Genomic DNA, 15,936 nt, shown 5'->3' with positions numbered 1-15,936 from the left:
AGTCGAATTCAGTCCCCGAGCTGACCACCAGAATTTAGTATATACTATTCTGGCTTAAGTTGTCTGTGTCTTTGTTTTGAGTTGCTTGCAATGAAATGCAGAGGGAATTTGGTATTATTAATGTTGATTGCTACTGAAACTACTCAATGATGAGATAAAATTGCAGGTTGTTTTTTTTTTTTGTATAGTAATTCTCAAAATTTTCATCTTTCAGTCTTAAATTAGACAAGTAACTAGGGAATTCCTGATTAATCCTGCACCCTTCCCTGTACCTTTAGAAGGTGGAGGCAGAAGCAACAGCTCTCCCTCCTACCTCGAGCCCACCCAGAACACAATGGTAGTACCCAGGCCGTGCCCAGTGCATTCTAGGATGTAATGGGCAGCGCTAAGCACGATACAAGGAGGAAAAAAACCTCCTAATATGCTGTTTAGCCCTGCCCAGTGCATCCCAGAATGCATTGGGCAGGGCCTGGATGCCACCATTGTGTTCTGGATGGGCCTGAAGAGGGGGGAAGGTACAGGGAAGGATGCGGGTGGGGATCAGGCATAGGAGTCAACTTTTCAGAATTATTGAGGGTGCTAAGCCCTCCCTGGGCACATACAAGGAATTCTCTCAATATTGGGGGTGCTCAAGCACCCACTGAGCTGACTCCTATGGGATCAAGTTTGGGAAGTATGTGCATGCACCGGGGGGGGGAAGGGTCTGGTTTCACTAGACCACCAGGGAAATTTTAAAAATTATGCGGGGAGGGCCACTGGGGTGGGAGGGGTCAGAGTCTACTGGAACACCAAGGAAATAAAAAGAAAAAAAAGAGATTCATCAGGGCGGGGGGGGGGGGGGGCCATTGGACCTCCAGGGAAATTAAAAGAAAAAAAATATTCGTGGGCAGGTGAGGGGTGCATCAGATGCAATTGACAGCTCAGACTCACAAACAGCAAGCATGCACAAAGGGGGATCCGTGCAGCTTATTTGCATGCGATTCTCTTTGTGCATGGCTAGCTGTTTCTGATTCGCTAAATATCACCGAGGCAGCCGTGTTTTATGGCTGCCTTTGTGCATTAGGCCCTAAGAAAGCGAGGCATACCAAATAGCTGTTTCAAAGGAAGCAGCAGTAACAAAAGTTTATAAACTTACTGTGCCCAAGAATCTTACCTAGCACTGATGCCTTTCACCTAAACGTGGCGCCAGGAAAGAGGGAAACTGGTGCACATCTAAGTGATAGCGGGGATGGGACGACTTCCCTATGAAGAAAGACTAAGGAGGCTAGGGCTTGGAGAAGACATGGCTGAGGGGAGACATGATAGAGATACAGTGGGGGAAATAAGTATTTGATCCCTTGCTGATTTTGTAAGTTTGCCCACTGACAAAGACATGAGCAGCCCATAATTGAAGGGTAGGTTATTGGTAACAGTGAGAGATAGCACATCACAAATTAAATCCGGAAAATCACATTGTGGAAAGTATATGAATTTATTTGCATTCTGCAGAGGGAAATAAGTATTTAATCCCTCTGGCAAACAAGACCTAATACTTGGTGGCAAAACCCTTGTTGGCAAGCACAGCGGTCAGACGTCTTCTGTAGTTGATGATGAGGTTTGCACACATGTCAGGAGGAATTTTGGTCCACTCCTCTTTGCAGATCATCTCTAAATCATTAAGAGTTCTGGGCTGTCGCTTGGCAACTCGCAGCTTCAGCTCCCTCCATAAGTTTTCAATGGGATTAAGGTCTGGTGACTGGCTAGGCCACTCCATGACCCTAATGTGCTTCTTCCTGAGCCACTCCTTTGTTGCCTTGGCTGTATGTTTTGGGTCATTGTCGTGCTGGAAGACCCAGCCACGACCCATTTTTAAGGCCCTGGCGGAGGGAAGGAGGTTGTCACTCAGAATTGTACGGTACATGGCCCCATCCATTCTCCCATTGATGCGGTGAAGTAGTCCTGTGCCCTTAGCAGAGAAACACCCCCAAAACATAACATTTCCACCTCCATGCTTGACAGTGGGGACGGTGTTCTTTGGGTCATAGGCAGCATTTCTCTTCCTCCAAACACGGCGAGTTGAGTTCATGCCAAAGAGCTCAATTTTTGTCTCATCTGACCACAGCACCTTCTCCCAATCACTCTCGGCATCATCCAGGTGTTCACTGGCAAACTTCAGACGGGCCGTCACATGTGCCTTCCGGAGCAGGGGGACCTTGCGGGCACTGCAGGATTGCAATCCGTTATGTCGTAATGTGTTACCAATGGTTTTCGTGGTGACAGTGGTCCCAGCTGCCTTGAGATCATTGACAAGCTCCCCCCTTGTAGTTGTAGGCTGATTTCTAACCTTCCTCATGATCAAGGATACCCCACGAGGTGAGATTTTGCGTGGAGCCCCAGATCTTTGTCGATTGACAGTCATTTTGTACTTCTTCCATTTTCTTACTATGGCACCAACAGTTGTCTCCTTCTCGCCCAGCGTCTTACTGATGGTTTTGTAGCCCATTCCAGCCTTGTGCAGGTGTATGATCTTGTCCCTGACATCCTTAGACAGCTCCTTGCTCTTGGCCATTTTGTAGAGGTTAGAGTCTGACTGATTCACTGAGTCTGTGGACAGGTGTCTTTCATACAGGTGACCATTGCCGACAGCTGTCTGTCATGCAGGTAACGAGTTGATTTGGAGCATCTACCTGGTCTGTAGGGGCCAGATCTCTTACTGGTTGGTGGGGGATCAAATACTTATTTCCCTCTGCAGAATGCAAATAAATTCATATACTTTCCACAATGTGATTTTCCGGATTTAATTTGTGATGTGCTATCTCTCACTGTTACCAATAACCTACCCTTCAATTATGGGCTGCTCATGTCTTTGTCAGTGGGCAAACTTACAAAATCAGCAAGGGATCAAATACTTATTTCCCCCACTGTATAAAATAATGAGTGGAGTGGAACAGGTGTATGTGAAGCGTCTGTTCACACTTTCCAAAAATACTAGGACTAGGGGGCATGCGATGAAACTACAGTGTAGTAAATTTAAAACAAATCGGAGAAAAATTTTCTTCATCCAACACATAGAAATCGTTGCCGGAGAACGTGGTGAAGGCGGTTAGCTTGGCAGAGTTTAAAAAGGGGTTAGACGGTTTCCTAAAGGACAACTCCATAAACCGCTACTAAATGGACTTGGGAAAAATCCACACTTTCAGGAATAACATGTATAGAATGTTTGCACGTTTGGGAAGCTTGCCAGATGCCCTTGGCCTGGATTGGCCACTGTCGTGGACAGGATGCTGGGCTCGATGGACCCTTGGTCTTTTCCCAGTGTAGCATTACTTATGTACTCATGACAACACTGACACGTTACCTGGGTATGTAGAATAATCCAGAATGTTGGATAAGCGAGACTCTACTGTATGTAAATCTTCAGAAACATCTTTTCCTGTTAGAAAGCCAATATGATTACCATGTCTAATTAGAAGTGATTAATTCCAAACCCTGATTGCAAAGATCCTGTGGAGAACTGCTAGTTGTTGCTACTTGCAGTTAACATCCTTCCAAGGAAGCAGCAGTACAGGCAGCATTAAGTGGCAAACTCCCCAGAATGTTCCGTTTCTTAGAAGAATCCCGCTTCTCTAAGTCAAGAACATGTGTCCTCTATAAGGTCAGGAGTCTCCATAACATCTAAGGCTCTGGGCTACTTCATTTAATGACTGCAGCTGACTAAAGGAATTCAAGCACAGAAGGCAAAAATATCCTACTGTTTATCAAGAAATTCTCTGCCATCAGTACTGCTACTGAAGGCTCCGTTTTAGAATTATAGCTACAGAACAGATGCTGACATGGACGACACTGGTAGAAAATTTGGAACGGGCCCTCAAATCATGACTCTGCTGCTGTATGGATGATGGCATTAAAGTCACTCGGCACTCCCAGACCACCCAGCTGTCATTCTTTACACTGCTCTAGCTTCACTTCCAGTAGAATATTGGTTGTGTTATGTTTGTCATTTCTTTTTGGGTTCACCAAAATGAAAATGAACTGTAAAACTAGTTCTTTTAAAAGAAATGTCAAAGTGATGCATAAAATCCTGAAAATGGAAATACTTAACGGCTTAGTGTTATAACAGCAGCTCTCCTATAAAATTTCACATGACTTAAACCAGGGAATGAAATTGTGCTCCCATCAGCCATCCTGATTTTCACTGCCAAAGATAAAAGGAAAATATCCACAGCTTTGAGAAACATCCCAAGAGACCAGAGAGAGTCTGTGGGAAACACTCTTCACCTCCACCACCAAAACGCAATAGCAAAGGGGGAGGGAGAAACATCCCCCACCATTATCCACAGAAGGCAGCAACCAAAGTGGGGCCATGGTAAGGAGAGAAGGGTAGCAGGCTTTCCAGGACCTAAGAGAGGGAGCAATAAGGTGAGGGAGGGACAGAGGAACTAAAGGAAAAGGGGGGGGGGGAACAAAGGGGCTACAACACGTGGGGTACAAGTGAGGTGTGTGCATTCACCATGTACTCCCACGACACAGATGATTCACTATTTGGCTGCCTTGGAAAATGGCTTATTTCCCTATCAGCAGCACTGAATTACATTATGCCAAATGTGATATATCTAATGCTGAGTCACTTGACAAATATCAGGAATCAAGAGATTTGATGCTTGAACCTCATCCAACTCTACAGTGAACAATGCAAGTAAAGCGTTAAACCTCTCACAAGATTGTCAGAATCACCACGAGTGCAAAAATAATTTCAATATTCTGGGTTGGCCCTGTTTAAAGCCAGAATAGAGGCTAATGTTCCAAGTATACCCACTTCGAAACAAGTAGAATTTCCACTGTATCTGGGCTTTTGGAACCAACATAGAACTGCTGCTGAAGAATCAGCACAAGTCTTTGGAGCTCTTACTCAGACTCAAGTAGGGAGGCTAAGACTTAACTCACAAGCTTACCCCTTCCAAGTAAGGGCATCTTTGTCAAACCAATCAATCGAAGAGCACTCTTCATATATTTGCAAGAAAGTTCTGCGCCAGCTTCATGGATTACCACCATCATCAGCATGATCACGTGAAAGGCTCCAGGACTACTCTCTCTAGGATACAATAATGTGAAAAAAGATTTGCCCCCCTCCTTCCACCTATTACTGCACATATGTCAGAATGAATGGGTTCCGATCTTTAAATGAAATATAAAACACTAAAGGGAATCCAAGTAAACACAACACCATTTTTACATTATGTCATTTATTAAAAAGAACAAAGTTATCCAACAGCTATGTGAAAAACAGTCCCCTTAGTTAACAAATTGATCAAATTTAATTGATAATTAAAATCAGCTGAATGAACACAGTGATGCTCGACTGCAACCAGCTCTGTTCAATCTAAACCTCACTATATAGTGAACCTTAGCACGACAATGAAATAGTCACCATAATGTTTCTACAAGAATGCTATGCCACATTCAAAGGAAATTCCAGAACAGATGAGAAAAAAAAAAGTTGTTAAAATATATCAGTCTGAAAAGCCATTTCTAAAGCTCTGGAATGCCACCGAACCATAATAGGCGCCATTATCACCAAATGGAGAAGACATGGAACTGTGGTGAATCTTCACAGGAGCAGCGGCCTGCCAAAATTACTCCAAGGGCGAAGCAACAACTCATTTGGAAAGTCACAAAACATCCCAGAAGAACTGCAGGCCTCTCTAGATCAGTGTTCATGACACCATAATAAAAAATAAAAAAAAAGACTGGGCAAAAATGGGATTCATGAAAAAGTAGCAAGATGGAAACCGCTGCAATCCAAGTAACATCAATGTTCTTCCCATTTGCAAAAACACAACTGGTGATCCCCGAGCCTTCTGGGATAATGTTCTAAGGACAGATAAAAGTAGAACTCTTAGGATAACACAGGTCCCATTATGTCTGCTGTAAAGCAAATATAGCATACCACAAGAAGAGTATCATACCAAGTGTTAACCACAGTGGTGATAGTATGATGTTGTGGGAACACTTTGCTGCCTCAGTACCTGGAATCCTTGCCATTATTGAACAAACAATGAATTCTGTATTGTACCAAAAAAATACTTAAGAACCGTGGTCCTCTGTCCGTGAACTGAAGCATAATTGAGTTATGCAGCAAGACAATGATCCAAAACACAAAAGCAAGTCTACATCTTGATGGCCAAGGAAAAACAAAATTAAAGTTTAGGACTGGCCTAGTCAACCTAATAGAGACGTTGTGAAAGGACTTGAAAAGCAGTTCTTCAAAGAAGAGTGTGCTAAGGTTTCTCAACAGTAATGTGAAAGACTGATATCAAATTATAGGAAGTATTTGGTTGCAATTATTGCTGCTGAAAGTGGTGCAACCAGTTATAAGTTTAGAGGGCAGTTACTTTTTCACATGGGTGATATGGGTGTTGGATGACTGTTCCTTAAATGATGTAATAATGTATAAACAGTTATGTGTTTACTCGGATTCCATTTGCCTAATATTACATTTTGTTTAAAGATCAGATTCAATGTGACATGTAGGGCAGGCAACGAGAAATTATATCTTACCTAATTAGTTTCTTTCCTTTAGTCACAGCAGATGAATCCAGATACTTGTGGGTTGTGACCATCTACCAGCACATGGAGAGAGAGAGCTCTGAACTGAGGTGTCTTATAGATCGGAATGTTCCTTGTCCAGGCAGATAGACAGATACTCACAAGCTCCTGGTCTCATCTGATGGTGGCTTCTGTTCTGGGTTCCCTAGCTCAGTTGAGCCTGGGAAGTATCTTGGATGTGCAGTGCCAACTTTTGGGGGTACTCCAGGTCCCTCCCCCCCTCTCCAACCGTTTTCCTACATTCTCCTTCCTCACAGCAGGGAGAAGGACCAAAGAGGTTGGGGGGAGTAGCCATTTTGATAACACAAAATTGTGGGATTGTGATTAAAAAGATGTTTCGAGATACTAGTGGGCGCTGTGTGGCCCTTAGAGGGCGGTTGCAGGGCAAGGAGCTGACACTGATCAATATTTATGCACCAAATGTGGGGAAGAAGAAATTCTTTCAAACATTAGAAGAAGAGATTCTGGGATTTGTGGGAGGGCAGGTAGTGGTAGGGGGGGATTTTAATCTCACCCGGATGCAGTTAGACCACTCGACAGGAGGAGGGCAGCAGAGTGGTCCTGGGTGGAAGGCATTGTTGCAATTTATGAAGGTGTTGGAAGTGGTGGATTGTTGGAGGTTGCTACATGGGGTGCAGCGGAATTACACCTTTTACTTGCATGCAGCGCAGACCTATTCCCGTATAGATGGGTTGTGGGTGCATCATAATGGATGGCATATGGTAGAGGCGGCTGAGATAGAGACAATTTGTGTTTCTGATCAGCCAATGTGGATTAAACTAACTGGGGTGGGTCATTGCAGGTGACAAGGAGTCTGGAGACTCAATGCAAGGTGATGAGAACGTGAAGGACGATATTAAGCTTAACATTCAAGAGTTCCGTCTGTTTAATGACAATGGGGAAGTAACTGACGGGGTATTATTTATTTATTTATTGCATTTGTATCCCACATTTTGCCACCTATGGAATGCGTTGAAGGTAGTGGTGAGGGGGGCCTTGATTGAGTGGAGATCACACAAGAAAAGGGAACAAGGACAACACTCGTTAACTTTGCATATGAGGTTATTGCACTTAGAAAAGCTGCACAAACGAAACCCTACACCACAGATATGGGAAGACCTTAAACAAGTGAGAGGGGAAATAGCACAATTGCAGATGGCAGATGTTGATTTCATGAGAACTAAGCTAAAGCAGCAATATTTTGAGTTTGCCAATAAATCAAGTGCAATGGCGCACAGTCTATTTGGGGTGTGGAAGTTTTTGCTCTGCATTCAGCTTAAGCATTTTTGTCCAGGACTCTAAAGTGTTAATATTATGAAGCAAAGCTGAGTAAGATGCAACTACACAAATTCTTTGGATATAAAACTACTTTTTAAGGTACTCAGTGATATCACCAACATTAATGCAGTGAGTATTAATACTCACTGCATTAATGTTGGTGATATCACTAAGTACCTTAAAAAGTAGTTTTATATCCAAAGAATTTCCATTAACTAATTTAGAATAGTAAGCCTTCCTTTTCAGATTCAGCAACGCCTTATATTCTTTATTCACTGACCTCCAGTTTATTTTATTCTTGATAGATGGGTGTTTACAACATAATCTTTCTGCAGACCTACATTTCAGTTTTGAAGAAAGAACTCTGAATCAAACCATTTATCTGATGATCTAAACTATCCTGGTTCTAGATTTATATGGGGACAAATTATCCAAAATCTCCTTACTAAAACAGAACCAGTCATTAATAAAGTCTAAAGACTCCCGGGATGCATTTTTCCCATCAAACAGACCAGAATGCTACATGATCAATGGCTCCTCTGGAAAAATAGAGACAGACAGACAGACCAGGAGGAAAGCAGAATGAATACTTTAGAAAAAGCATACTGACTGCTGGTATGAAAAAAAGGTAACAGTAGCTGGAATACTACAACAGCCAGTGGCAGAAAGGGACATCCAGAGCACTCGCACAGCAGCACAATCCTCTGAACACAAAGTAAAGATTTTTAATCCTTACTGGAATCTCTGTACGTTTATTCTGCTCAACACCCCACACAATCACATGACTGGTGAATCTGCATTTATTCCACTCAGCACCCCACACAGTCACATGACTCCTCATGTGACTGGTGAATCTGCTCTTCCTCAGAGAAAGTGTTACATTAATATTGTTTTCCCATTAGTAGAATTCCGGCTTTTTGTTCCTTCAACTGAATGCTCAAAAATGTGCTGCTTAATTCTGCCTAGGAGTATAGAGAAACAAGCAATAATTCCTCTCTATAGCCAGTTAGCCTCCAGGTATCACTTGACAGCTATCCTTCAAACCTTACTTGGCCTAATCCAAACAAAGTTTGGCATGTCAGGAACTGCTGTTTAGTATTTAGTTGAGGCATACCATAGACATGAAGTAAGAGGGGCAAGACTTCCAGACAGTCAACAAAAACAGCACTCAAGTATTCCAAAGGTTACTTAAGGTCAAAGGAAACAATTAACTGTGTAAAACCTGAGAGCCAAGGTAGATAGTATAGTACAGATTAGTCAGTCCACTGCCTTAAAAAATAAAACTATAAGCTAATACACAATTTCACATATGCAAACAAATGACATACATACCAAACGCAAACAAGTAGAAAGTTTACATTTGCTGTGTTTATTAACATTACTTGTTCTACAACTGCCAGAGCTCTCATACCAGGCTGTGAAAAAGTCTGATTTTCAAGATATCCACAATTTCAAACTGTACTAGAATATATATGGCCTACACAGCTTAATTAAAATGAAAACCACAGCACCCATTGAAAATCCAAGTAAATAAACTGCAGCTTCTGCTAAAAACAGCTGGATGTATTGTAACAAGAAATTATGCATATTCTGTATTACATATCTAATTAGTTTATTTTGATGCATCTCGCTAAGATATTTTTGCATTGTTTTAAATAAACCATAACCATATCTTCAAAGACTACATTTTTAATAGAGTCCAAATTCTGTCTTACATAGTTGCACAGTAAATGACCGCAGAAAAAGACCAGCTTTTGGGGGGGGGGGGGGGGGCAGAGCAAGGCTGTAGAATTTAATCTTACTGAATATTTTCTTGCCCAAATGGGGAGAAAGAGACAAGGAGGCAGTCAGGGGCCAGACTGTCTTTACCAATATCTCCAGTTTCCTGCAGTGTCTCTAGTTGGATTCCCCGCCTGATTTGCAGCCACTGGAAACGCCAGCGCGGTGTGAATTGGCATTTTCCCCGGCATCTGAGACATCTTTGAGCCTCACCCAAATCCCGCAGCTGGGAGAACCCAATTCGGAGGAGGAAGCTGCGTTGGTACTTTCTGACATCATGGCCCCAAGAACAAAAGTCGTGATGTTCCACCCCCCCCCCCCCCCCCCAAAATGTGTAGATGCTTCAGGGGAGTAGCAGGACGACAGAGAGCCAGCAATGACACCTTTGGAATTTAATTTTCTCTACAGCATCCCCTGGAAATTTCAGACTCTATATGGACTGCTATTCAGGAACTGGGTAAGCTGCTGTCTCAGCAATTTGCTTTCCAGAATAAATCTTTTACAGATGATATAAAAACTCAGGACCAAGAATTGCAAACACTGGTAGTAAGTGTTCAAGTAGTGGAAGTAAAATCTGACTCATTATATCAATAAAATGTCAGTTTGTGTGTGATGGGAGAGGGGAGGGAGGGTAAGGGGGGGTTGGGGAAGGGGGGGGGTAGAAATAACAAATTAAAGTTTGTATTTGTTCATTTGCAGATTTTTAGTTGCTTAATAAGAGAGAATGTTTAAAATGAGAGATGTATAGAATTGTATACCATTGAGGAAGTATTCAAATGTCCGCTTTGAATTGTGGAAGTAATGTTTATTCTGTTGTTCATCAATAAAAAACTATTGAAACAAAAAAAATAAAATGTCAGTTTGATAAAAGACAATTTGATATTGCATAATAAGTTAGAGAATATGGAGAATATTTTGCACCACAAAAAAGTGCCGAATATATCTCCCAGAGAGATGTTTAGGAAATATTTGGTGGGAATTGTTAAAAGCTGCCTTGATCTGACCTTCCTTTGGCTCTTAAAACACAGTATATTCCATCTAGACCTAAGCAGTTGCCTTCTAGAGTTATATTGGACTCTTTTGCCTTTATAACTGGGCACAGATTGTGATCTCGTCTTGAAAAGATCTTTTTCAAGAGAGACTTTTTGTAGCCTGAAAATTCATATATATCAAGATGTAGAAAAAGACCACAGTCTCTCCTGCTCCATCCATCCCGAGGTGCTCCATATAGAAGCTACTTTTTTCTTAAAATACCCATATAAATGTGTAGTTAAATATACTTTCTTGAAGTCATCGCAATTGGCAACTTCTTGCTGCTAATATGTTGAAGCGGAGTGAAGCACAATATCTGCAAAAGCATTATTTCGGGGCGGGGGGGGAGGGGGGGTTGGATACTAAATGCAATGCTCCAAAGGAGGACTTTAGGAAAATGAAACTAGCTATTTACCATTACCATAATGTAAATTTTCTTTTAGATTTTTAATTTTGGTAACTGTTCCATTTTTCTGAACAAGAGGATTTTTGTAATTATAATTTTAAAATTTCAATAAGTTGTTTTATTTTTTTTAAAGGACCAGCATGGTCCATCCAGTCTAGCCATGGAAAAAAAAAAAGACAAAGTGGCCGGAGAGATGAAATTCATTTGCCCCTTCAAATAACACAGCAATGCTTGCCGAACATCCAGCTTAGGCAATCTCAGAGCCAAAACATCAGAACCCTCCTCCACAAGGAGGGCCAACAGACTCCTGATTCATATGGAACAGAGAAACAGGAAGGAACCATGTGAACAGACACAGAACCCTTCGAAAAGAAGGGGTACAGCTCCCTGCAAGACAACGCTGAGCCTCTCCAAGTCAAAGAAATTGCAACTAAAAAAAAAAAAAAAAAAGCTTTGAAAGAAAATCCTTAAATGGTAGCTGATCTCAGCAGCTCAAAAGAAACACCAGAGAGCATCAACAGAACCAAAGAAAGGTCACAATGGCAAGGAAGGTTGAACTGGATGATGCAAATATGTGTCCCCAACTGTGCCACCTCTCCCTATGTGGAGCAGGGAAGCTCCTAGAACACAGACAAACATGGTTTAATGGGTCAGAGTCAGCATGGGTTTCAGCCAAAGGAAGTCTTGCCTCACCAATTTGCTTCATTTCTTTGAAGGCATGAATAAACATATGGATAAAGGTGAGCGGTTTGATGCAAATGTGACCAGAACTGAATGCAATACTCAAGGTGCAGTCACACCAAGGAGCGAAGCAGAGACATTTTCAGAAAGCTTTTTATAAAGTTCTTCATGAGAGACTCTTGAGAAAATTAAAGAGTCATGGGATAAGAAGCAAGATTCTGTTGTGGATTAGGAATTGGTTATTGGACAGGGTTAAATGGTCATTTCTCTCAATGAAGCACGGTGAACATTGGAGTGCCGCAGGGATGAACGATATGGAAATTGGAATGATGAGTGAGGTGATTACATTTGCAGATGACGCAAAACTATTCAAGGTGGTTAAATCATGTGCGGACTGTGAAATGCTGCAGGAAGACCTTAGAAAATTGGAAGGCTGGCCATCCAAATGGCAGATGAAATTTAATGTGGACAAATGCAAGGTGATGCACATTGGAAAGAATAATCCAAATCATAGTTAGGGTCCACCTTGGGGGTCACTCAAGAAAAAGATCTAGGTGTCATTGTACATAATATGTTGAAATCCTCTGTCCAGTGTACAACGGCAGCCAAAAAGCAAACAGGATGCTAGGAATTATTAGGAAAGGGATGGTGAAGACTGAAAATACTATGTCTCTGCTTCGCTCCTTGGTATGACCTCACCTTGAGTATTGCATTCAGTTCTGGTCACCGTATCGAAAGAAAGATATACTGGAATTAGAAAAGGTTCAAAGAAGAACAACCAAGGGGATGAACTCCTCTCGTATGAGGAAAGGCTAAAGAAGTTAGGGCTCTTTAGCTTGGAAGAGAGATGGATGAGGGGAGATATGATTGAGGTCTACAAAATCCTGAGTGGTGTAGAACAAGTAGAAGTAAATCGATTTTTTTTACTCATTCCAAAAAGGGAGCAAAAGGGTTCTTCTGCTGTCTATCGGCTATATTGGTCCCCCCTCCTCTCCCTGATAAAAGGAGACCAATTGCTTGTTAGTAAGGGAAGGAGCAGCCATTGTTGCTGATGGGCTCCTCAGTCAGAGAGGGTGGGGGCAGGCATTTAGGATCCTCCGTTGCAGCAGCTGCCTGCCTTTCACCAGACTGGTCTTCCAATGCCATCCATCCTACACCCCTCAACCAAGTTTGGAACTGGATTTAACTGGACCTCTAGAATAACAGGGTAAGACTTTGGGGACCTAGTTCCTTTCATTTCTCTTCATATCCATCTGGTATCTCATACCTCCTGAATCATCGCACAAATGTGATACCTGCCAGTGAGCTCACCCAGGAAATAGGTGGAAGCCTTTTAATACATGTAGGGACTGACTATCCATTCAGCATCTGGACCAGCTTGCCACACATCTTGAATAAGGCAAGTGAAACTAGTCGTTGTTAAAACTGTACATATAATTTTTCTTCAATTTAGCCACCCTTCTTTCCTTTGGGTCTCTATGTCTGAACAGCACTTACCCCATCACCCACTTATTAAGGTTTTTCATTTTATCGTACTGACATTATGAGCATCACATCTTTTTCAGATACAATGTGGGCCTATTAAGGTAGGTCATTTTTATTGTGCTCACATCTTGTTTAACTTATCTCTGTTATATGTATGTTTAATACTTTCCCATATGCATTGTGCAGACTTGTATATATCATATCATAGTTATATGAAGTTTCTCCATGCTGTAAATGTTGGCGTGCTGCCTTCCAATGTTATACTTCAGTTACTCCATTCAGCCCAGCAGCAGAAGTACTTAAATGCATCGTCTCCTGCTCCGGTGGGGCCAAATCTTGCAATATGAGCTGCAAGAGAACACAGCTCTCACCATGAGATTTGACCCTGCAATAGCATGACATGATGTATTTAAGCACTTCTGCTACTAACAGGACAGATGGGTTAACTGAAGAATAAGATCAGAGGGCAGCACAGCAACACCGTCAAGGTAAAGTACTACAATTTAAACATAATGGATTGTGCTGAAATCTGGGCTAATAAGAAAACTATTAAGTTACTTGACAAATATGCAGAATTTAACAAATTACATACACACAACATTTAATTGTTTTGCACAGAAATTTCTTCTCCTGAAGTTCTTATACAAAGCTCTCAGAAAATCACAAATCACAGTTCTTTAAATTAAATCACTCAAAAAAAGGTTTTAATTCAGAGAAATAGCAATTTCTTGTTAACAAATATTAGGCACGCAAAGATTCAACCTCATCTGTTCACCACCTTCCCCCAGAGTATTACATCTAGCTCTGTCGGCCTTTCAGCTTCACGATACTCACGGTTCCTCACCTGCAGTACATGCAGCTTCTTTGTTTCGTCTCATACTTGTGCTTTGTTTTAAACTTTGTGGCGTTTCCTCTCCAAAGTCCTCACAGTTTAGCACATGTCTAAATATGAAATCCTATTAAAAGCTATCGCACACAGCAACTGCTTGTACAGCCCTGCTCTTGGTGACAGGCCCCACTTAACACCATTCAGTTCTGACAGTATACAGCGCTGCCAGGATGCTTTATTGCCTGGGTAAAGAACACAGTTCTTTATATCAGAAAGTGCTCTCTTCCCTCCTACATAAGGACAAAACATGTTTTTCCATGTAGTATATAATAAACAGATACAAAAACATAGCAAATTATTTGTAAAAAGTTGTATTAATGAGATTGTGTAAAGTGACATGCAATTTTGCTTACTATGTTTCTATTAAAATGTTTGTGCTGCCTAGAAATATCAACATTGCTAAGAAAGGGACTCATTAAATGACACGGTGGGCATTCACTATTAAGGAGTGATGGTGACGTATGAACAACGGTTAGACAAGTGGTCATCACACAATACAGTTTTTGGACGTTATCAAGGAAGGTAATCACCAACAGTTTACAAAAAAATAGCTTTATGTTGGGCAGTTTTTAAGATCTTGCTGTATTTGCTCATCAGCATCAAGTCATGTTCTATCTTAATTGTATTAACATTCCAATGACCAGATGTGGTCACGTTTTGGCAAAATTACCTGCCTCAGGATCAGCAAATGGGTATTACATCAAATACATCAAATTACATCAAATACATAGGCCACGTGGAGACCAATCGGGGAACCCCCTGCCCGCTATAAAAGGTAAAAATTACCTGCTGTCCGCTCCGAGCTGTAACGACCTGGTGTCCCAGTGAGTAGCTGCAATAAACGTTTAAATAAACGTCGAAATAAACGCCTTTAAGGACGTTCAAAATTTTTTTTTTTTTCAACGGAGCCAGCGGGAGGGGAGAGAAAAGGAGGGACCTGGCGCCACCAGGTTTGCACTTGCTCAAGAAGAGCCCTCAACCCCAGGCACTCAACAAAACCTAAAAATTAGGCTTGGAGGCCTAGCCAGAGCTGCTGCTGTGTGTGACCACCACCTGCTGAGATAGAGAACATACTGAGGAGTTTCCGGCAGCACATGACCACATATAGGGAGGCAAAGTTTGCTCTCTATCTCCACCTGCTGGTAGATGGACACAACCCACCAGTCTATGGATTGATCAGCATGATGATATGGAAGTTGGTAATTTGGTGGCAAACTGGAGATTTCTGCTTCTTACTTGGGCTACTGGGACCATAATGTGGTTTGATCTCCCACTGTGGCTCAGCTGTGAGCACAGGGCACAAATGAAATGGGGTCAGATGACATTGTGGTTATTTCCCAGTGGCAAGCCTCTCCCCTGGGAGAATAACTGCTGAAAAGGGAAGTATGTCCCTGACTACTGGGGATAAGGTAGAGAGAGAGAGAGAGATGATGAATTCCCAGTCCTGCTGCAGAGTTTGTAGATCTCTACTAGTACGAGAGAGGGGGAGGGAAGAGAGCTCAAATTTATCTGCCAGAGCTATTGATAACTCCATCAACCAGCCATGCGGGTAGCACAGCTGTATCCCACCAGTGGCAGAGCGGTTGCAAGCCACAGTCGTCCACCACAGAAGCTCTGATGGCTGGTGGAAAACAGGTACACAGCTGGCTGTCTGAGCTGAAACATGCAGTCTAGAGCTGGCATCTCAGCATCTGTGTCCCAGAGGTAGATGAAGAAGAAACTAGAAAATAAGCTAAGTACCAGCAAGGCCATACCCCTGAGTTGGGTCCTGGTGGCTCTGCAGACTAAAGCTGCTTACTAG

General features: G+C 42.1%; 1 protein-coding gene across 6 annotated transcripts in view; it reads right to left on the bottom strand.

Moving 5' to 3' along the window:
- Positions 1-15,936, bottom strand: part of EIF4G3 (eukaryotic translation initiation factor 4 gamma 3) — a 419,008-nt gene that overhangs the window by 358,278 nt on the left and 44,794 nt on the right. The gene's annotated exons all lie outside the window — the stretch shown is intronic.

This window comes from Microcaecilia unicolor, chromosome 13 (genome assembly GCF_901765095.1).
Source record: "Microcaecilia unicolor chromosome 13, aMicUni1.1, whole genome shotgun sequence".
Classification (NCBI taxonomy): domain Eukaryota; kingdom Metazoa; phylum Chordata; class Amphibia; order Gymnophiona; family Siphonopidae; genus Microcaecilia; species Microcaecilia unicolor.
Note: the sequence above shows the minus strand (reverse complement) of the source record. Positions and strands in the feature narration are given on the sequence as shown.